We start from the raw sequence: 24,744 nt of genomic DNA, 5'->3' as shown, positions 1-24,744 counted from the left end.
TTTTGACTACCTTGGTATATGTGCCATTGTATGTTTTCTCAAGTCTTCAGTGTTTACAGAGGGTGTATAAGGTATTTGAAGCTAGTCAAAAGTGACAACTCATCAATCAAGGCTACAAGCACCAAGATATTGTGACGGGAAGTTGGCAGTTAGCAATCTAGCAATGAGGTTGCAAGCAAGTGAATTTATCCCATTTTGGGAACTTCTGTTAAATGCCTTTTGGTTTTCAACTTGCAATTGCAATGGGGTTCTAAAAATGGAAAGTCGACAAAGTAGAGTTTCACTACGGCTTTACAAGAGGTCCATCTGACTCTAAAGCTGAAAGTTATTGTGGTTCAAAGTACTACAAAAAAAAGGTTTTCTTTTGAAAATTTTACGGATTCCAATAACCCATGGGGGGGATCTCTCATGGAAGTGGCACATGGTGGAAAAAATCCCACGTACGAGTGTTGGGGATGAGGTGTTAGGGTACTTATACGGGGAGATGGTCTTCATTGAGAAAGGGAAGAGAGAGGAGTTATGGCTCGTTCCCCCTTTCCATTTCATGGGCATTGTGTTGGGTGTTGCATGCATGCACATGAGCCGCATTGATCAGTGATGGTGGCATTTCCAAGTGGCTCCGCTCGATGTAAACGGTAGCTTGGTAGGGGTCAATTCACACAGGGTGGGCATTGGGATCTCCAATATGTACCACCAAGTATGAAATCTTCTTCCGAAAGCCCCTAAGGCCACACGCCTTCGAGATGTAAGCATAGGTTGGGGAAAGGCCTTCTCTTGGTCTATGCCCAAAACCCTAGTGTTGCAACATCCTTGCAAGTTACAAACATATGTAACTACATTCGGAAACATCCTCTGTATACAAACACCCGGCAGCTTCCTTGCAAAGAGGAGATGTTGTTTAAATGTATCATCTTCATAGATTTTGTGGAGTTGCTTGCCTTCTTATGGCCCTATATGGGAGATTTAGCAGCCTCCTTAGGCAAAGTACTCTTTGCCCCAACCATTGATTGCCCAACTAGGAACAAAGTGTGTATTATGTGGCAAACTGACAAGCAAACGGCTGAAACTAGTAGAAAGCTTCAATTTTTCTAGTTCGAAATAGCTAAAGTATACTTCTTAATCTAAGATTTTTTTTGGCTACATTACTCAAGGCTTTAAATAGTTACTTTGACATGGTAACTACAAACTCTATATTTTTTCTAGATAGCAATCCTAATCATCCTAGTCACTCGTCTAAAATAAAATCCATGAATTGAAAGATTTGAAGGAATCCTTCAATCACATACTATACCTCTCCCTTGTCCTCTACCATGTGCCACCCCCCCCCCCCCCCCCCCCCCAACCCACCAAAAAGCCTTGTTTGGCTGCTATACATCGACCAAAGCACCACCAAGCACACCACCTTTGATTTGGTAGCACGTCATGGCCCGACTCTTCCTTGCGGTCATTTACTCCTCTCATGGGCCCCTGTGGTGGTGTCCTTGTCTTCATCTAACTTGTCTGATTGCACTTCATTTGACATGCCTTAAAATGTGCGTGTAGCAACCTCGTGCATATCCACATCATAGAACTTACCACCATCTGCCATTTCCTTATCAAACATATGTCCAACCTTGGAGTGCTTGTCTGCAACATGGTTGTCCGTATACTCCTCTTTGACCTCGTATTCTACATAGTTCACACCAACAAACAAACATTTTACGATAAGAAAAACCAAAATTTTGTTCAAAACAAGAAGCGAAGACGGTTGCTTACTTTTCTGAACACGTCCCTTGTTGTGAGCCCAGGTCTTGGCCACTTCGGAGATGCGCTCCTTGCATCCACCTTTCGCACAAATGTCTTTTTTCATTAGAGTGGCAACGAAATAGAGAGGGTGGTATTGGTGCCTACAGCCAGGTGCCTACAGCCAGCATGAAAGAACCAACCACATGGATGGAGTCCAAGCACTCCCCACAAGCAACAGAAGATCCTAAAGCATAGATTGTCTTGTCTTCATCCTTGATCTGGGGCCTTGGAAATAATATGAATGTTCTTCCTTAGTTGAATTTTGCAATTATCATTCTGACAAATTCACTCTGGATCTGAGCCTCTTCACACTCAGTTTCGAGGACACCACATTTCCTCTGCATGTCACATATGGAAATGTCATGACAGTGAATATTACCAAAGTAGTGTCCTAGAGAAAAGTAAACAACAGCAAATGTAAATGTCATGACAATTACTAGTACTAAATAGCAGACAATACCAAATGTAAACTGTACCAATGTTCAGAGTACCTAAAGGACCAACTTGTACCAAAGGACAATAATCTAATAAGCACTAAGTAGTACCAAATAGAAAACAGTAACCAATATGGTAAGTAGCAAAACTAGCAGACAATACCTTAAAGTACTTGTTAAGTATATCATGCTCCTACCAAAGCACAACAATCTAGTACACAATAAATAGTACCAAATGTTAAATACCAAATAGTAAATAGTACCAAATAATCAGTATGAAAAGTTCCAAACAATAAAACTACCAGATGTGAAGTACCCAAAGCACAAAAGTAAAAATATAAAGTACCAAAAAGTACAAAATGAGGTCTCCAAAGTTCCCAGAAATATTGAAGTACCAAAAGTAAAGTACCTCAAGTCAAAACATGGTACTTAAAGACCTAATATGTACATCACAATTCGTAGCACACAGATATACATATGATGTTCCTACAGAAAGTACCAAAAGGACCCCAAAGTACCCAAAAATATTAAACTTGTGAGTTGAAACTGGGGTTAGGACTTGTGGGCATTCAAAGTCAAAGTTTTGGTAGGATTCTCACCTTGACATTGAGCAACTGAGGATGATATTGGTATTGTCTTTAGTCAGAATTTGTGCCAAGTAACATTATGACATAGCGAGGCCACTAACTTTTTTGAGTTGCTGTTTGTTTTTATGTTGATACTATTCTTCTCACAACATAAAAAACTAAACCAGGATTTTCTTATCAGTTACCGCTGATTAGCAAACCTGGGTTTCGACAATTGTTGTTGTGTCTGTATGCTACTCTGCAACAAAGTTGTATTACATATTATTATCTGATAGCTCTTCCACTTATCTTATTTCCAAGTTTTTTGTTAGTAGAACCTCATGTTGCAAACACAGGCTTTCATGAAACTGTTGGTGTTTCAAGCTCTTGTATGGGGCAAGGTTTTACATAATAATGGAATTTGGACGTTGGCGCAAAGGAATATTGGAGCTATTGGGATGGAGGTGAAGCTCTTTTTGCATATAGACATGAGCTACCCCTTGGGATTCATCACAACATGAAGAAAAGGCCGAAGTTAGCCCCGGAAATAGTCACAATTTTAGACAGTGAACTCCTTTGAAAATAATGTGGCATATACCGTTTGAAATACGTTTTGGTGTTTTTAAACAAGAGGAGGAAGAAAGGTGCCCAAGGCTTTTTGTGCCTTTTTTGGCATTCCCCAGAGAGAGAGAGAGAGAGAGTTTTGAGTTTTTTGAGCCTGTTGTAAAAAGGGCACACATGTTAAACAAGAGGAAGAAAGACATACCAAGTTCTTTTATGCCTTTATTGGCACTCCCTCTCGCGAGAACGGGAGTATGCATCAAATGGGAGTGTTGATATGGAGGCTTTTTGGGCGAGTGTAGAAAGGGCATGATTTTCTCGAGTCGAGCCATGTGGGTGGAAAGAATAGCTGGTCTCTCTCTCTTTGTCTCTCATTGGAAGGGAGTGCCATGGTTTGCAGAGGCGGAGAGCCAGCTTGTTTACTAAATGGGTCCCTTCATTAAAGGGCCATAGTGACTTCCTTTACATTTTGTTTCAAAATGTCTACGGGAGGCTTCACCTTCTGCTGGGCTGCAATAATTGCTAAATATCTTGGGTAGATGCAAGTTCCAAAGTTGGCAATGATGAAGAAACCAAAAACAAGGTTGGAATTTTTGATGTTTTGATTCGTGCTACGAGGTATGAAGCAACCGGAAGTTCTCATTGTATCCAACGCCAACCATTGGGAATTTTGGCAAGGTGGAAGCCTTAGTCCTTTGTTTTTAAATCCTTGTGTGCACAACAAGCCTCTAGGAACCTTCTCATGATGGCACCAGGAATTGCAATTGCTCTTATGCTTTTGAGGACTAAGATGCTTCAAGCTTGATTGTAGAGATTGCCCCCCATCGGGAAAGATTAGAGAATATTCATTAGTTTATGATGGCAGAATGGGAGAGTCCATATGAGTGGCAAGGTTGAAGAAAGAATAAAAGTCCCACAAGTGACGAATATGAAAGGTAAAATTACCAATGCCCGTGTAATTCATGAAAAATTACAAAGTATAGAGTTATATGACAGTATAGAGTTATATAGTGCATACAACATTGTAGTGTAAAGAACTATATACTACCATCTACCACTATATAGCACATAAAACTATATTCCACCATATAAGTATATAGTATCTCATAGTTTACTAGATAACACTACATAGCACATAGAGTTAAATAGCTACATAATATTACAAATAAGTAGGACACTTTATTACTATTTATTACTATGGGAAGTACTTAATGTGTAGCTATATAGTGTATTGTGTAGATGGCTGAAAGCATGGTTTGGTGGTACAATATGCACTGTCAAGGACACTACTTTTTCTTGGGTAGAAAATTAGCATTTTTTGGGGAGTCTTTTTTATCCACTTTATTGGGAAATTCGTTTTTATCTTTTTTTTTGGGGAATTCTTTTATGTAAAAAAAACATTTGGTTTGTATCAGCATATATAGATCTATGTAATGATTATAGACGAGTCTCTCTCTCTCTGTCTCTCTCTCTCTTCCTATCTTTCTTCCTCGTCCACAACATAGCCGATTATGTAGTTGTAGCTCTTTAACTCGCTACACTACCCACACTCTTGCCAGCATGGAATTCACAGATTGACCAGAGAATACAAATGGTTATCCTAGCATGAGAATATGGCTACGTAAACATGGATAATCCTCAAGGCATGGAATTCACAACTACTTCTCCTGGCATGGTGAATGAGAAAGGTTGTCCAAATAAGGATTGGACTACTGTGCAAGGCTGCCTAAACAGGGATTGGACTATGGAGCTGAATGCAAGTGTTCACAGCATGGACACCGCTTCTATGCATGAGTATTGGGTTGCTAAGAAATGAGAATAGAGAAGGAAAGAAAAAGAAAGCAGCAGGTTGCAAGATCCATCTTTAATGGATGAAGCCAAATCAAGAAAGTAGATTTGTTCAGCTAAGGCAAAGTTTTGGCGCACACAGACACTAGGGCTTACAAGAAGTATCCAGACAGAGTTATTCCATCAACACTTGCTCTATCCTACTTTTAAGGATCTGCAAACATCAATAGCTAATTTTGAAAGCACTCTTCCAGCTAGCATCCGTAACACCCTCAGCCAGCTCAAGGTGCCCCGCTCAACAGATGAGCTCTTCTTTGATGATGGTAATGAATAATATCGATGGCACAACACAAATGAACCATACAAGGATAGCAAGTATTTTGAGTGTTCATCGGAGAAACATTGCTGCAGCCAATTATGGTCTTGAGATTAAAGATGATGAGGAAGTTTTGCCATTGAGTGCATGTCAAAGATAATTGCCTCAAGGTAACATTGTCACAGGTGAAGTAAGAGATCTAGTTTATGTCGTTTGGAGCTCAGAGACTCTAGTTTCACCCAACAAAAAGGATATATGTCGGAAGAGGATTGGAAGAAAAAGTGTAATCAAACATCCAATGCATCTTCTCGATGAGTCTCAGGTAAATTTAAACCGTTGCTAATGTCTTTTGTGCCTCTCTATTTTCTCAGGTGTAATGTACTCTACTTATAGTACTTGAAGGTATTCCATTTGTTTTACCTCATACAATACCTCTAGTAACTTGCTGAAGGTATATCATTTAGTACATGTAGCAACCTAAGGTATAATAGTAGCTTTATTAATATGAAGGTACTCCATTGTTATACCTTAAAATGCCGTATGCTTCCACATTAGGTACTCAATAGCACTTTTCATGTGATTGGAGTACCCTATAATAATGTTCATAGGTCCTTCATCTACCCTATACTACCATATAAGGTACACCATAGTACATTCAATCTGATTTGAGTACTCCATAGAACCTTGTGATGTAGGCCAAAGTACATTTATCTACCATATAGTGGCATGTTATATGGAGCACCCTAAAATGTACTAAAGAGTACCATATAATTCCATGTTATGTACTACATAATATCCCCATCCACCCTATAGCATTACTCAAGGTACTCTATAGTACATTTCCTAGTACAAAACAAAAATATATTTCATTGATAAAGTCTTACAGTACCAAATTGGTACTATATACCACCAAATTGGTAATTTATGGCATCCACCTGGTACCACCATTTAAGGTACTCTTTAAGAAATTTCCAAACTAGTTTCAAACTTGGTATTGAACAATACCAAATTGGTACTCTACTGCACCAAATGGTAAAGTACTAAATAGCTAATGTCTTACTATACCAAATCTGGTACTGCACAAAATCCAATTGCTAATGTACTCTACCAAATATACAAAAATTGGTACTATACAGTACCAAAAATTGGTACTATACAGGTACTATTCTGTACCAAATGGTACTGTACAAAATGGCTAATATTTTACAACCCCACATTTGCTTATGTACAAAACCAAATGGTACTGTACAAAATGGCTAATATTTTACTCTCATAATTTGTTTTGTTTTAATGTCACAGATTGAGTTGTACCAAAGATTCAAGAGGGCCAATCCAGAAGTGGAAATTTCTCTTAGATGTTTTGAGGCTTTAAAGCCTTACTTTGTCCAAAAAATGAAGAAGCGATATACGTGTTGCTGTGTATATCATGTCCAAATGATATATTTTAAAGAGGCATTTAATCAGATGCGACAAAACAAGTTTGAGCATTATGTAAAGGATCATGCCTGCACGTGTTCCGTTTGCTGTAGTGATGATTCAGGTAAGTGTACTGCAAACCAATTAGTGTCTCATAGAATCATTGATATGTGGGAATCACTTTTATGTCCAAAGGCTCATGATGCAGAATACTATGCAAAAAAATGCTCGTTTGGATTTGCTCTAGATTTGGAATAAACAGGTTGACATTGTGTCCTGATGAAATTTCAGTGGATAGTGGGGAGGTCACTGTGAAGATCTTCACAAATGTTTCAACTGGGCAAGTTGATGCAGGTGGGTCTGAGAAGAAAAGAAAGGACTTGGTAGTGCAACAAATAAGATGCTCTACTTTTATTGGCCCATTCTCATCTCATCTTAAGAGCTTCATCAAGCATAACTACATTTTTTTGGTGGCAGGCACAACAATTTAAAGAGTGCTTACTCAAGTTTCCATCAGATGTTGTTGTTTCGATCATCGAATTTGCCAAGAATTATCGATTTAAAATAGAAAATGAGATAAAGTCCATGCACTAGTGGTCTAATCAGGTTACAATACTTATTCACATTACTTATGTGAGAAACTCAGGAGGTGGTGTTGAAAAAAAACTCCATTTTTACATATCTGATGATATAATACATGACACTTTGTTTGTACAACATTGTTTTCTTCTTCATGACAAGTGGTTGAAACAGAAAGGCCATTCTTTACGACGTCATTGGGTGTTGTCAGATGGTGCAGTGTCTCAGTTTAAAGCATGAAGACCTTTCTACTTTGTGGCTAGGCATTATTGGTTGACAGGTCTGCAGATGATGCATAACTTTTCAGCATCAGGACATGGAAAGGTGAGCACGATGGAGCAGAGGTAATCATAAAGAGAACCCTCACTCATGAGGAGTTGAAACCAGATGGCTGGCCTATGAAGTCTGCAACCGATGTAGTGAACTATCTAAATGAAACATTTCAGCCTAAATCAAGTACACAAAGAGTTTTTTGGCTAGTTTCAAGGATGATGTGCGACGCAATGTCCAATGGGATTGTCAGTGTATTACAGGTTCATGATCATTTCATTGCATTGATGGATATTCACAGGATAGTCCATGCGCTCTACGATATCGTACACTCTCATGTTTTTGTGATTCATGTATCTGTGGGCAATGGAGAAGATGTTTTTGGCCTGTTCGGGGTCCGTTTGAGGTCATCTAAAAGGCCAAGGGTGCCCAACTAATAAAGCTAAGTGTGGGAACTGAAAAAACAAGAGAGAAGAACAGACAACATGTAGAAGAATGGAAATATTTGATAGTCCAATCATTATTGGAATCAGACGATCCTTGGAGCGATGAAGACGATGATGCCAAATAAAATAATAGTTCTGATTTCAATTTGCCAATGCATAATGTCTCTAACCTCCCCATGTATGAAGGGAACCCTGAGTGTTTGTGTCAATTGTTGTCAATTGGTGACAACTTTGCAGCCAAGGTAGCAGAGAAAGGACATGATTTCTATTTGATTAAATGCACCAAAAAGAGGAACGAGACAGTGAAGGCACAAAAGGATGCATGGCACAACAAAATTGTTAGAGGGGGGAAAGTAGTTGAAGGTTTGTACTATGGCCAGTTGAAGGCATTTTTGATACATACAGCCTTCTAAATCATACACCTCTAGTTATGATCTACTCACACCTTGTAAGAGCAATACGGTTTCCCATGGAGCCTATCCCTGGATGGAAAAATAGATTCAGGTTATCTACTGAAATTTATGAAAACATATACAATAACATGCCGTATGATGATGAGAGTGATCAAGATGCACTAATCATGCTACAAACAATACCAAACACAGAGGTAGAAAGTACAAATAGATCACTTTTAGGATCTCTGATAATACTTGGGTTAATTACCATATACGCACACATTGCACACTCACAAGTGGTATCAAAGCTTTGATTTCTTGACCTTCTCTCGACGTACGTGCAAAAGCTTTGAGAGAAGCTAAGGTTCAATACCTTAGCACAAAGCAATAGAATCAAAAGGAGGAGGAGGAAATCCACAATCACAGATCTATAGGAAATTGACACCTCAGTAAAGGTATTGGGAGCATTAAACAAAAGGCATTGTAGAGATTTTCATTAATGAGAAGTGTTGAACCTCATAAAAAAGAGCAGCACTAGAGACTCTTTCTTTGCAGTAGCGCTATGAGGCAACAAAAAAACACCATAGTGTTGATGAAAAAAATTGGAGAGTGGGAGCGTTGGAGTTTGTGAAAACTGAAGGTAGGACAATGTTGAAGATTTCAGCGATGAGTACAAAATGCTAGTGAGTTTTTCTCTCTATAGTGCAACAGAGAGCATGTATGCAACACCACACACACACACACACACACACACACACACACACACACACACACAGTGGTACTTACCTTTGTGATTATGTAGCGCAAATAACAATTGTGTTAAACTAGCTTCCTAATTTACCTTATAGGTATCCACCGTGGGATATCTCCCTTATAAGTATAATAGGTTTTTAAAAAAAACCCCCACACACTAAGACACACTATGGAGACCTTGGCTATGGAGTTTGAGATGTTCGAGCACCTCCTGTTCGGTGGTGGCTCTGGTATCTCGCAGGAGCAGATTAGGGAGTGAATTTTGAAGGCTGTTTTTTGGGTGTGCCTGGCTGTATGAGAGGTAGACGTACCTGTACCTGCCTGTTAAGCCATGTATGCGCCGCCTTAAAGACAGGACCCCTGTTCCTATTGAAAAAACATGAAAGATAAATGGGAGATGTAAGGAACGACGTGTAGACTTTGGGCTGAGCAAGGATGTGGGGAAACAGTGTTAAGTGTACAAATGGCCCGCATTAAATGTTGCTTGACTTCATAACCCAGATCTCTAAGTGACAATTTATCTAATTTTGTGTACTGACACATCTTAATCGATTCTCTTTCAGAATGATCCCTTTTATCAAAACAAGCGAGATGTTCAAGCTGTAAGGGATCTAGCTGCCCAGAAGAAGGTGGAGGAGGTTGAGGAGATATGCACAAAGCATTGGTTGTTGACTACAGGTGGCATTTAAGTTTGACGGGGCCTTTGGAAAAAAACCAGTATGTTTGCTATTTACTATTCATTTTTCTTGCTCAGGTAGAAGATTTTATGACAATATGGAATAAGGATTCTAAATTTAGAGCTGAATATGTTAAAAGTAATGAGAGAAGCACTGCTAGGAGTTGGAAACCCTGGATGGGAGGTCTCTGGGCCAAATGAGAAGCCCCCTGTTTTGAGTGATGATGCTTTATCATTGAAATCTCGGGATGCAAAACCTCCTGAAGACACACCAGCCTCGGGCCCTCAAAGGTTATCAAGTCATCTATTCAGGAGCTGAATTGAGCAATGGTGGTATTGCCAAAGAGAATAAAGCAAGAAAAACCTTCATTGGTGCATGTGAGAGATGATGAGGCGGGAGATGCAGGTGTTAGGGATACAAATGTTAAATCTAGGCAGATTGATGTGACTAAGGATGTTGCCGATTTGGAAGCAAAGGCAGCTGAGCAGAGAGAGAAATTGCGGCAAGAGCAGATTGTGAAGGCCAAGGAAGCAGAAGAACGAAAGAGGAAAGGTCAGACAAGTTAGAATCCAGAGCTCTAGCACGCGCCAAGAAAGATGAGCGGAGCGCAAAGAAAAGGTTTGTGTTCAGTCCCAATTGTTTGCGTAGTATTGAACCTCTCTCTCACCACCACACAGCCACCAATGCACTCTCTAGCTTCCTTACCACATGCACTTCTCTCAACATGCACACCCACACGTGGATTGATGTTTTCAAATGTATATTTCTGATTCTCTTGTTTGGCTTGTTAGGTATGAGTTCTGAGATTTAACTAGATGCAGTTTCTGAAAGAGATTTATTAGATGAAGTACTAAGTGCCCAAGTTGGCTTTGATTCTCGAGGTTCGACTGTATGTACTGAAAACTTGAAAGTTGAATTTGCATATAGACATGAGCTGCCCCTTGGGGTTCATCACAACAGGAATAAAAGGCGGAAGTTAGCCCCAGAAACAGTCACAATTTTAGACAGTGAACTCCTTTGAAAATAATGTGGCAGATACCGTTTGAAATACGTTTTGGTGTTTTAAACAAGAGGAGGAAGAAAGGTGCCCAAGGCTTTTTGTGCCTTTTTTGGCATTCCAGAGAGAGAGAGAGAGAGAGAGAGAGAAATGAAATGTTATATTAACGTTTTCAAAAGGCCATAATGACCTATGAGACCAGCAAGTTACAAGGTGGTGGATTTGATACAAAGTCAGAGTATCGAAAATAACCTACCAACAGTACAAAACAAAGATATATACTATGGGATCCTAGGTTGGTCGATGTGAGCTAAGCAAAAGACTAAGCAAAAATGGGTGGTTTATCACAAAAAATCTAGCATCGGTCGCTGGCGAATCTCATAAATTTCCTCCATGGTTAGTAGTCTGATCGGGCGTCATGCATGCTTGGTCAGCGTGCTCCGAGTCTTTTGACGTAGCCTCCGTCGGTGCTGTGTAGTCCTTCGCAATCGGGGCGCCTGGATTTCCCAGTTCAATCGCTCGGTCGATCAATGTGCCGTTGGTGTGAGACGAGGGGGAGCTCTGCTGTGGGAGTGGCTCTTGCGGCTGTCCTGTGTCTGCTTTGAGCGAGAGAGAGAGTTTTGAGTTTTTTGAGCCTATTGTAAAAAAGGCACGCATGTTATACAAGAGGAAGAAAGGCATACCAAGTTCTTTTGTGCCTTTATTGGCACTCCCTCTCGCGAGAACGAGAGTATGAATCAAATGGGAGTGTTGATATGGAGGCTTTTTGGGCCAGTGTAGAAAGGGCATGATTTTCTCGAGTCGAGCCATGAGGGTGGAAAGAATAGTTGCTCTCTCTCTCTCTCTCTCTCTCTCTCTCTCTAATTGGAAGGGAGTGCCATGGTTTGCAGAGGCGGTGAGCCAGCTTGTTTACTAAATGGGTCCCTTCATTAAAGGGCCACAGTGACTTCCTTTACATTTTGTTTCAAAATGTCTACGGGAGGCTTCACCTTCTGCTCGGCTGCAATAATTGCTAAATATCTTGAGTAGACGCATGTTCCAAAGTTGGCAATGATGAAGAAACCAAAAACAAGTTGGAATTTTTGATGTTTTGATTTGTGCTACGAGGTATGAAGCAACCGGAAGTTCTCATTGTATCCAACGCCAACCATTGGGAATTTTGGCAAGGTGGAAGCCTTAGTCCTTTGTTTTTAAATCCTTGTGTGCACAACTAGCCTCTAGGAACCTTCTCATGATGGCACCAGGAGTTGCAATTGCAATTGCAATTGCTCTTATGCTTTTGAGGACTTAGATGCTTCAAGCTTGATTGTAGAGATTGCCCCCCATCGGGAAAGATTAGAGAATATTCATTAGTTTATGATGGTAGAATGGGAGAGTGGCAAGGTTGAAGAAAGAATAAAAGTCCCACAAGTGACGAATATGAAAGGTAAAATTACCAATGCCCGTGTAATTCATGAAAATTTACAAAGTATTTCTCAATTTGAAAATAATTTTAGAATACACCAATATATAGGCAAATTTAAACAAAATTTCTTAAAATATGCCAATTTTGTCCAATTCATGGTATGTCCTCTCATTTTGCAAACATTTTTAACACTAGAATGGTATGTCCTATTTTGTCCAATTCATGGTATGTCCCACCAATTTTACAAACATTTCTAACGCTAGAATGGTAACAAGACACTTTTATGTCTTGTTAAGTGACCATTTTGCTTGAATTATTTGAAGAGTTTAAAAATGATTTTCTAGGTGCATATGAGATGAAAAACTTGAGATTTTTTTAGAATATTGATCTCACCAATGACCATTAACCTTACTCTTGCACAACATTTATGAACTTAAACTATGTGAAAAAACGGAACCTATTTTTTGCTTTTTTTCCCCCAAAGTTCGGCAACTACTCTACTCTAAAATTTATGTTTGTGAGATTTTTGCTAGAGGATTAGCCTTATTTGTTCTCGACATGTTCTGATGCTTCTAAGTAGAATTAAGTGTTAAAGTTGAAAGTTATGACCAAACTACCTAATGACGTAATTCATATGTTGTCTTCTTAGGAAAAACTATATGGGACAACTACCCACTTTTGCCATATAGATCATCATCTTCTTGTTGCTAAGGGCATCTGTAATGTTGTTGTGGCTATGATGAAAGACTACGTATTGTATATTACAATTTTTGTGGATGATGGTGCTAGTTCTAACAACCACTACTGGAGTTGATTTGCCTACTACTGAGCACTACTGACCAAACACATTAGGATGCAAAAGATGTGCATATTCATGTATTTATTGCACTTTCTATTAAGCGTTTTATTATTTGACAGATTTTTTCATCACACATAAGAAAGCAAGCATGGGATAATGAGTAATTAATTTCCATTATTCCTGATAGTTCTCTTTCGTAGATGGTTTTTGATACTTTGCTAGAAGATAACTTTTGCCTCCTCTTGAAGACTTGAGAAAGAGAACTAGTGTTTCATGTGAAATTTGATGGCCTTATCTTTGTATTGCTACAAGGGGCCCACTCTAGAGAAAAAGATCTAAGCAACATGTTATTGAATAGTCATTTATGGACGTGCAACAAGAAGAATAAAATTGTTGGCATCTCTAATGCTTCTTCTAGAAGCAGGCATGCGCCCACATCTGTTGCCTCTTCAAACAACAATAAATATGAGAAGTATGGGTTAAAGGCAAAAAGAAGATAAAAGGTCATTACCATAAGACAAATGACCATCGTAGTAAATAATTTTTTAAGCTTAAGGCTAAAGGGGCTTGCAAGAAAGAGACAAGTGCAGTGATTGAAGATGCTTCTTCAAATGAAAAAAACTAAGGCTGTACATGATGTAGGATGTGCAGTTCAAGCAATGATGTGGTATTGCCAAAACATGGGGCTTATGTGTGGTGATGTGATAGTGGTGTGACTAAGCACAATACTTCTCATCGTGATTTTTTGACTTCTCTAAGACTTTCCCTAACGAGAGTATTGTCACGTTTGCAACAATGTCTCTTATCTAGTTACAAAATTCGAAACAGTTATACTTACTACTATGGGTGACAATTCTTTCACACTTATTGATGATTTATATGTACTTGGGATTTGGAAGAACCATTTGCATGTATTTGCACTTGCAAAACTTGGCCTCTTGTGCTCAAGTGTGTGTTTGATAGATGTAATGTGCATTTGAGATAAGGGGACTTTGACACGCCTCTAACCTCCCAACCATGCACTTGTATAGAGTGCCCCCCATAGCATGCATGCCATCCATTTGGTAGAGCCTTGCCCTATGGCCTCTACCCATGCGGCCATAATTGTGGCCTATCGTTGTCTCATGCTCCCAAGAGGTCAATGATTTCCTTGAAATGTGCATGTGCCAAGGAAGTATGAGTAGCAGGTTCTTTCTCCACATAATTTTTAGCCACCATAGTTGCAGCATCTACGAATGATTTCCATATAAATTGGAAAGGTAGGAGGCCATTTTCTACAAGAATTGCTAATGCAAGTATACAATGGCATGCATTACTAGTGGATGGAATAGGATGCACTTGTCCATCATTTGCATTAGTAGATTGTGGTCTCTCTAGTGATGAAATATAAACCTCTGGCTCTTTCTCCATACAATTTTGGGCCATCATAGTGGTAGCATTTACACTAGCATCAACAACAGGTTTTATCACCATTGGGATTTTATCCCTCTTCATATTAGCAGTTTCACATGACTACCTTGGAAAACCAAAGAAAAAAAACCAATAAAACACATGAAATGGTTCACCTTTGTTGGAAAAAATAGAGCTATGTATCACATTGACATTTATGTGCACTATAAGTGCAATGACACACCCATGCTAATGGAGAGACTACGATCAATCGGTCAAGCATCCAATCCACTAACAAGCACTCTCTCCAGGGAATGGAATGTGGCATCAACACCATGCCACAAAGGCTCAATGAGTTGTTGGAACTTTGTGAATGTTGATCTACAAATGCACCATTGTGTTAATAGCCAAGAAAAATAATCACTGAACCCCACATATAAAGCAAATGTTGTAGTTGTAGGAATTTACTTACATTGGAGGTAGTTATGGTAGATGCCTTGATTGGAAGCCCTACATTACCATCATCCTAGAATGGCACATGCTTCCCACAATCAGATGCCACATGCCTCTCATAAGAACGTGCCATGTGTGCAAAACAAAGAAAGTGGTAGCAACGACCACAAGTAAGTGGCCCTTTGCAAAGAACCAAACCCACATACATTACATGATCAAATATTTGTTATGATCTTGAAAACAACACATGTACAAGGTGGCATTGGATGGAAAGTAGTGTTCCCAAGGAATTGCAAAATCTCACCCTCTGTAGGGCATACATGTGCTCTGTCTCTATCAAATCCAATTTAGCCTTCAAAAGCCAGTAACAAAAGTTGGTTTCAATCTATCAATGAAGAATAATCAATTCATGTATCACTATATTAGAATGTTCATTGCTATACACTATGTGAACTAGCCATTTCAGTACTGCACTATATATTAGTAGCAAAATGATAATGTAGTGGACAATATTATTATTTGAGTGTAGACATATACATACGTAGAGAACTATATAAAGCTGTGAAGTACACTATATATCTATATGGTGCTTTTTAAATCTATATACTGATATATAGCAATATATAGACATTTATTGCTACATATATGGTGCTATATAAGCATACATCAATATAGTGCAAAGAACTATATTGATATATATTTTCCATGTGGCATTATATAGCTCTATAGTGTCTGGTTCAATACACAACCATACTGTTATATGACAGTATAGAGTTATATAGTGCATACAACATTGTAGTGTAAAGAACTATATATTACCATCTACCACTATATAGCACATAAAACTATATTCCACCATATAAGTATATAGTATCTCATAGTTTACTAGATAACACTACATAGCACATAGAGTTAAATAGCTACATAATATTACAAATAAGTAGGACACTTTATTACTATTTATTACTATGGGAAGTACTTAATGTGTAGCTATATAGTGTATTGTGTAGATGGCTGAAAGCATGGTTTGGTGGTACAATATGCACTGTCAAGGACACTACTTTTTCTTGGGTAGAAAATTAGCATTTTTTGGGGAAGTCTTTTTTATCCACTTTATTGGGAAATTCGTTTTTATCTTTTTTCTTAGGGGAATTCTTTTATGTAAAAAAAACATTTGGTTTGTATCAGCATAGATCTATGTAATGATTATAGACGAGTCTCTCTCTCTCTCTCTCTCTCTCTCTCTCTATCTCTCTCTCTCTCTCTGTCTCTCTCTCTCTTCCTATCTTTCTTCCTCGTCCACAACATAGCCGATTATGTAGTTGTAGCTCTTTAACTCGCTACACTACCCACACTCTTGCCAGCATGGAATTCACAGATTGACCAGAGAATACAAATGGTTATCCTAGCATGGAGAATATGGCTACGTAAACATGGATAATCCTCAAGGCATGGAATTCACAACTACTTCTCTTGGCATGGTGAATGAGAAAGGTTGTCCAAATAGGGATTGGACTACTGTGCAAGGCTTCCTAAACAGGGATTGGACTATGGAGCTGAATGCAAGTGTTCACAGCATGGACACCGCTTCTATGCATGAGTATTGGGTTGCTAAGAAATGAGAATAGAGAAGGAAAGAAAAAGAAAGCAGCAGGTTGCAAGATCCATCTTTAATGGATGAAGCCAAATCAAGAAAGTAGATTTGTTCAGCTAAGGCAAAGTTTTGGCGCACACAGACACTAGGGCTTACAAGAAGTATCCAGATAGAGTAATTCCATCAACACTTGCTCCATCCTACTTTTAAGGATTTGCAAACATCAATAGCTAATTTTGAAAGCACTCTTCTATCTAGCATCCGTAACACCCTCAGCCAGCTCAAGGTGCCCCGCTCAACAGATGAGCTCTTCTTTGATGATGGTAATGAATAATATCGATGGCACAACACAAATGAACCATACAAGGATAGCAGGTATTTTGAGTGTTCATCGGAGAAACATTGCTGCAGCCAATTATCGTCTTGAGATTAAAGATGATGAGGAAGTTTTGCCATTGAGTGCATGTCAAAGATAATTGCCTCAAGGTAACATTGTCACAGGTGAAGTAAGAGATCTAGTTTATGTCGTTTGGAGCTCAGAGACTCTAGTTTCACCCAACAAAAAGGATATATGTCGGAAGAGGATTGGAAGAAAAAGTGTTATCAAACATCCAATGCATCTTCTCGATGAGTCTCAGGTAAATTTAAACCGTTGATAATGTCTTTTGTGCTTCTCTATTTTCTCAGGTGTAATGTACTCTACTTATAGTACTTGAAGGTATTCCATTTGTTTTACCTCATACAATACCTCTAGTAACTTGCTGAAGGTATATCATTTGGTACATGTAGCAACCTAAGGTATAATAGTAGCTTTATTAATATGAAGGTACTCCATTGTTATACCTTAAAATGCCGTATGCTTCCACATTAGGTACTCAATAGCACTTTTCATGTGATTGGAGTACCCTATAATAATGTTCATAGGTCCTTCATCTACCCTATACTACCATATAAGGTACACCATAGTACATTCAATCTGATTTGAGTACTCTATAGAACCTTGTGATGTAGGCCAAAGTACATTTATCTACCATATAGTGGCATGTTATATGGAGCACCCTAAAATGTACTAAAGAGTACCATATAATTCCATGTTATGTACTACATAATATCCCCATCCACCCTATAGCATTACTCAAGGTACTCTATAGTACATTTCCTAGTACAAAACAAAAATATATTTCATTGATAAAGTCTTACAGTACCAAAATTGGTACTATATACCACCAAATTGGTAATTTATGGCATCCACCTGGTACCACCATTTAAGGTACTCTTTAAGAAATTTCCAAACTAGTTTCAAACTTGGTATTGAACAATACCAAATTGGTACTCTACTGCACCAAATGGTAAAGTACTAAATAGCTAATGTCTTACTATACCAAATCTGGTACTGCACAAAATCCAATTGCTAATGTACTCTACCAAATATACAAAAATTGGTACTATACAGTACCAAAAATTGGTACTATACAGGTACTATTCTGTACCAAATGGTACTGTACAAAATGGCTAATATTTTACAACCCCACATTTGCTTATGTACAAAACCAAATGGTACTGTACAAAATGGCTAATATTTTACTCTCATAATTTGTTTTGTTTTAATGTCACAGATTGAGTTGTACCAAAGATTCAAGAGGGCCAATCCAGAAGTGGAAATTTCTCTTAGATGTTTTGAGGCTTTAAAGCCTTACTTTGTCCAAAAAATGAAGAAGCGATATACGTGTTGCTGTGTATATCATGTCCAAATGATATATTTTAAAGAGGCATTTAATAATATGCGACAAAACAAGATTGAGCATTATGGAAAGGATCATGCCTGCACATGTTCCGTTTGCTGTAGTGATGATTCAGGTAAGTGTACTGCAAACCAATTAGTGTCTCATAGAATCAGTGATATGTGGGAATCACTTTTATGTCCAAAGGCTCATGATGCAGAATACTATGCAAAAAAATGCTCGTTTGGATTTGCTCTAGATTTGGAATAAACAGGTTGACATTGTGTCCTGATGAAATTTCAGTGGATAGTGGGGAGGTCACTGTGAAGATCTTCACAAATGTTTCAACTGGGCAAGTTGATGCAGGTGGGTCTGAGAAGAAAAGAAAGGACTTGGTAGTGCAACAAATAAGATGCTCTACTTTTATTGACCCATTCTCATCTCATCTTAAGAGCTTCATCAAGCATAACTACATTTTTTTGGTGGCAGGCACAACAATTTAAAGAGTGCTTACTCAAGTTTCCATCAGATGTTGTTGTTTCGATCATCGAATTTGCCAAGAATTATCGATTTAAAATAGAAAATGAGATAAAGTCCATGCACTAGTGGTCTAATCAGGTTACAATACTTATTCACATTACTTATGTGAGAAACTCAGGAGGTGGTGTTGAAAAAACACTCCATTTTTACATATCTGATGATATAATACATGACACTTTGTTTGTACAACATTGTTTTCTTCTTCATGACAAGTGGTTGAAACAGAAAGGCCATTCTTTACGACGTCATTGGGTGTTGTCAGATGGTGCAGTGTCTCAGTTTAAAGCATGAAGACCTTTCTACTTTGTGGCTAGGCATTATTGGTTGACAGGTCTGCAGATGATGCATAACTTTTCAGCATTAGGACATGGAAAAGGTGAGCACGATGGAGCAGAGGTAATCATAAAGAGAACCCTCACTCATGAGGAGTTCAAACCAGATGGCTGGCCTATGAAGTCTGCAACCGATGTAGTCAAATATCTAAATGAAACATTTCAGCATAAATCAAGTACACAAAGAGTTTTTTGGCTAGTTTCAAGGATGATGTGCGACGCAATGTCCAATGGGATTGTCAGTGTATTATAGGTTCATGATCATTTCATTGCATTGATGGATATTCACAGGATAGTCCATGCGCTCTACGATATCGAACACTCTCATGTTTTTGTGATTCATGTATCTGTGGGCAATGGAGAAGATGTTTTTGGCCTGTTCGGGATCCGTTTGAGGTCATCTAAAAGGCCAAGGGTGCCCAACTAATAAAGCTAAGTGTGGGAACTGAAAAAACAAGAGAGAAGAACAGACAACATGTAGAAGAATGGAAATATTTGATAGTCCAACCATTATTGGAATCAGACGATCCTTGCAGCGATGAAGACGATGATGCCAAATAAAATAATAGTTCTGATTTCAATTTGCCAATGCATAATGTCTCTAACCTCCCCATGTATGAAGGGAACCCTGAGTGTTTGTGTCAATTGTTGTCAATTGGTGACAACTTTGCAGCCAAGGTAGCAAAGAAAGGACATGATTTCTATTTGATTAAATGCACCAAAAAGAGGAACGAGACAGTGAAGGCACAAAAGGATGCATGGCACAACAAAATTGTTAGAGGGGGGAAAGTAGTTGAAGGCTTGTACTATGGCTAGTTGAAGGCATTTTTGATACATACAGCCTTCTAAATCATACACCTCTAGTTATGATCTACTCACACCTTGTAAGAGCAATACGGTTTCCCATGGAGCCTATCCCTGGATGGAAAAATAGATTCAAGTTATCTACTAAAATTTATGAAAACATATACAATAACATGCCGTATGATGATGAGAGTGATCAAGATGCACTAATCATGTAACAAAGAATACCAAACATAGAGGTAGAAAGTACAAATAGATCACTTTTAGGATCTCTGATAATACTTGGGTTAATTACCATATACGCACACATTGCACACTCACAAGTGGTATCAAAGCTTTGATTTCTTGACCTTCTCTCGACGTACGTGCAAAAGCTTTGAGAGAAGCTAAGGTTCAATACCTTAGCACAAAGCAATAGAATCAAAAGGAGGAGGAGGAAATCCACAATCACAGATCTATAGGAAATTGACACCTCAGTAAAGGTATTGGGAGCATTAAACAAAAGGCATTGTAGAGATTTTCTTTAATGAGAAGTGTTGAACCTCATAAAAAAGAGCAGCACTAGAGACTCTTTCTTTGCAGTAGCGCTATGAGGCAACAAAAAAACACCAGAGTGTTGATGAAAAAAATTGGAGAGTGGGAGCGTTGGAGTTTGTGAAAACTGAAGGTAGGACAATGTTGAAAATTTCAGCGATGAGTACAAAATGCTAGTGAGTTTTTCTCTCTATAGTGCAACAGAGAGCATGTATGCAACACCACACACACACACACACACACACACACACACACACACACACACACACACACACACACACACACACTGTGGTACTTACCTTTGTGATTATGTAGCACAAATAACAATTGTGTTAAACTAGCTTCCTAATTTACCTTATAGGTATCCACCGTGGGATATCTCCCTTATAAGTATAATAGGTTTTTTAAAAAAACCCTTAGCTTGCAAATTAAGTGGTTTATTGCCCTCTCTAAAACCTACCGTGAAGGCGCTATGGTGGTATTTGCCATAACAAAACTGCATGACAATCGGCCATGCTTGATCAGACCTGCAGGAGGGGCTCGCTCCACTCAATACTACCTAAATGCTACACATATTCAAGGATGGCGGCCTTCCTCCTTATTTTATTTAAGAGGTGAGGGCACACTTTGCCCCTCACTTAGCCTTCTGTGAGTTTTTCTTGCGTAAAGTGTGAGAACTGTTTATATTTTTTTCTACTGCATCTACAATGGAGCTTGCAACAGCTACAACATAGGTTGGTTACCATGTTTGGCCTCACTGATTTTGTTACAATCATTTCTTTGAGATTATTATTATGGTATTGCTCTGTGTATGGGTGGATTGACTTGGCTTGACAGAGCATGCTATGAGTTGGTTAATCGGTAAAAACCATGGTGTGCGATGGCATTGCTTTGGTAACACCACTAAGGAGTATTGTTAATTGCTATAGCCCCGATTTTTAATGGCTATGCATAGCATCATATGGTTAATGATTGATTCTTTGGGCTTAACTTACTGACATTCTGGCTGCGCTGAGAAAACTGTTTATTTGCTTGTGATAATGGGGTACTACCACATGGCTGGACCATGCAATATATATTTTTCTGCAGACTATACGGTATAATTTTAAAAAAAGGAAGGGTCTAACCCGGTGATTACTGGTTTCAGTCACATGACAATGCTTGGAAACAGCTTAATATATGGGGGCATAACCTGCTTTGTTTTTTGATAAAAACCACTTTATGGCTGCTTTACTCTAAATGGCACTAACTAAAGGTTTTTTTTGGCTAAACCCCTCAGCTGGGTTTCGGTTCTTTACAGATAAACGCATATTAGCCTAAGGTAAGGATGCACTTAACAGAATTGTTCTGGAAAGGTTGTACTTAAATGATTGGATGGTAATTGATACCGTTTTACACTTTAAGCTATTCGGTTAACTTTGTGATAAATGGCTCACTGGTTTGGTAAAAATCTCTGCCCATTGTGAAGGTAAGTATCTCGCATTACAGCTTTGGGTACAACCCAGAGGGGTTTTTTCTTGCATATGGATGTGTCGCTATCATTACAGTAAGATGCTTTGGGATGGGGGTATTCCCTGGATGACTATTGGCTTCTATGATTGGTACTGTCGCTGTAATTGGTTGACATGAAAAAAACTGTCTCTTTTTTAAACTGGTATGAAACACCTATGGTTGGGTGTACTTTGGAATCCTATTTTGCCGTACATTGCCTGCTAAAACACGCTGTTTTGGGCGACCCTATGGGATTTTTCCCAGTTACACTGCATATTAGCACCTGTTTTTGATAAGACGGGATAATGCAAAACTCTATTTACATTCACCATTTGATGGGAGTTTGTGACTTATAGTAAATAGGAAGGATCGGATTACGTTGTAAACTATATCAGTTCCGAATTTATTCTACAATGGGTGTATACTCGTTTATAGCAAGTTTTAAACTTCTTCACAGATGGAGCTCCATTAATTTACTCAAAGTTGTTTTGTGATGGGTAACTTACCATTTGAAGTAGTAGGGGGTATGGCACTCTACGCTAAGACTAAAATACTAAATCTTTATTTTTTGAACCTTATATATAAAAGAACATAAGTACTTTGGACTAAGCTCAAATGTTTTTAAAAAATGTTAAAAGATGGACATGGATAACAACTGGTATAGTCCATTGATACCTGTAAAACACATCCAAGGATAATATAAATGTTGTCTTGTTTGGATGGATGCTGGTAAGGACTCTATCTTATCTTGGAAGGTTTTTTTTGGCTTTTAGCAATTGTCCAATACATGATTATACATACACCTATTGCAAGGGAAGTACTTCTATCTATATAACTGAATGAGGCTTCATTCATACAAACATTGTACAAAGATAATTCTAACCCTGAGTTGTTTTTGTACTTATCATTTCTCTTTCTCTGAAGCCAGCTGTCTTTTGAATGTAAAAGTTCAAATTATGTCTTATTATTTATGATAAAATAGCTACACACACACACACACACACACACACACACACACACACACACACACACTGTGGTACTTTTAATGCTTTAGTTTTTCCCTCCTCCTAAATAAAACCTCCCTCCCCCCCCCCCTCTGAAGCACTCATGGGATACTGACTCATTACATGCCACTTATGGCCTATGGGACTATGCCCTTGCATAATAATTCTCTCCTAGAATTGGGCATGAGTAAAAATGCCGGGCTCTCACTGCAAATAGTAGGCGACCTGCGCATCCTGGGGATGGATCTCCCCTTGCAAGGCTTTCTGTGCATCACTTGAAGACGCTACACAGCAGGGAGGCTTGCCTCTCTCATCGATCACGCTCAGGAAAATGCAGCTCAACCTCTATAAAAAAGGTGAGGGTGCACTTTGCCCCTCACTTAGCTTGTTCGTATTTTTGTTGTTCTGACTAAAGGCAATATACCGTTTGCTTCACTGTCTGAGCTATGGAGTTCACTGCGCAAAATACTCAGGTTTTTCTCTAGGCCTCTTTTTGAGAAAAAAAATCTTTGAGCTTTGGTTATCTGTTGCTTCAAATATTAAAACATTACGTTGGTACTACTTGTAGTAGTTCTCATAGCATAGCGTTGAACTGTATAACATTCATTAGGGGTTTAATTTAAGAATTTGTTTGGGCAAGTACTCTGCGTAGACTGGTTTTTTTTCAAAAAACTGTTGTAGCCCTTAAATATGGTAGCAAGGCATCGTCTGACTGATTGAAAGCACACCTAATGGAACCTATTGCAAAAATTGGGGAGATTTGATGTCGACTGGTCTTAGAAAAAAAACTGTGCATCATTGGTTTTCTTGGCTTGGCTTAAGCCGTTGCAGGTCTTGCCGTTTACCGACCTAACTAAGGTATGTTTAGAAAAAAGAAAGGGCTCTGTTTTAGCCGATACATGCTTTTTTTGGGCTCTGTTTTAGCCAACACTGGTTTTTTTGGGGCTCTGTTTTAGCCGACACTGGTCTTCTTCTTTTTGCGGGCCTAACAGTAACCGGACATTACAATTTTTTGTATGATGAATCACTTGGGTTTTCTTAAAAAAAAGGGGGGGTAAATATATAGCTAATGCATTTTAGCTCTGGCCTATAGCTGAGGCTAGTAACCGCATGGAATGTGAATGAATCCTTGGACTTTCTGAAAGCTTGTGTTTGTTTTGGTGATGAAACTCTGTTTGACATCGACAAGGATACGTTTGGCTTTTCTGTTGTATGCAATATGGAAACTCTTGGACTTCTTCATAATACTTTCCCTCATGACTTCATATGGGGAGAAGGAGTTAAGGTTATTTTAACCCATCTAGCACCCATGACGGTAGAGAAGTTTTAACGCCATTTGCTTGCAAATTATTTTTTCTTGCTCATCAACCATCAAGCACAAACAATGCAACATGGGTAGGATAGTGTGTTGGTTTATAATTTTGCTAGAATTCAATCTTGAGGTGGCGGTCAAGAAGAGGAAAGCACCAACACGTAGACCACTTTTCTAAATTAACCTCAGGGCAGGATCCCATCCGGGTGAATGATGACCTTCCCCGTTCTTTACTCTTTTCCATTGAATGGGTTCCAGAATGGACCAAGAACATTGTGATGCTCCTCACCACTACTACTATACCTCCCAGTTTCAATAAACATGCACCATGATTCTTAAGAGAGCGCTATGCTTACCAGCTAATAGCAGGCCATTTGTATTAG

The sequence above is a fragment of the Adiantum capillus-veneris genome, chromosome 26, assembly GCF_014529385.1.
Source record: "Adiantum capillus-veneris isolate H3 chromosome 26, ASM1452938v2, whole genome shotgun sequence".
NCBI classification, from domain to species: Eukaryota; Viridiplantae; Streptophyta; class Polypodiopsida; order Polypodiales; family Pteridaceae; genus Adiantum; species Adiantum capillus-veneris.
This window is presented reverse-complemented; position numbering follows the sequence as displayed.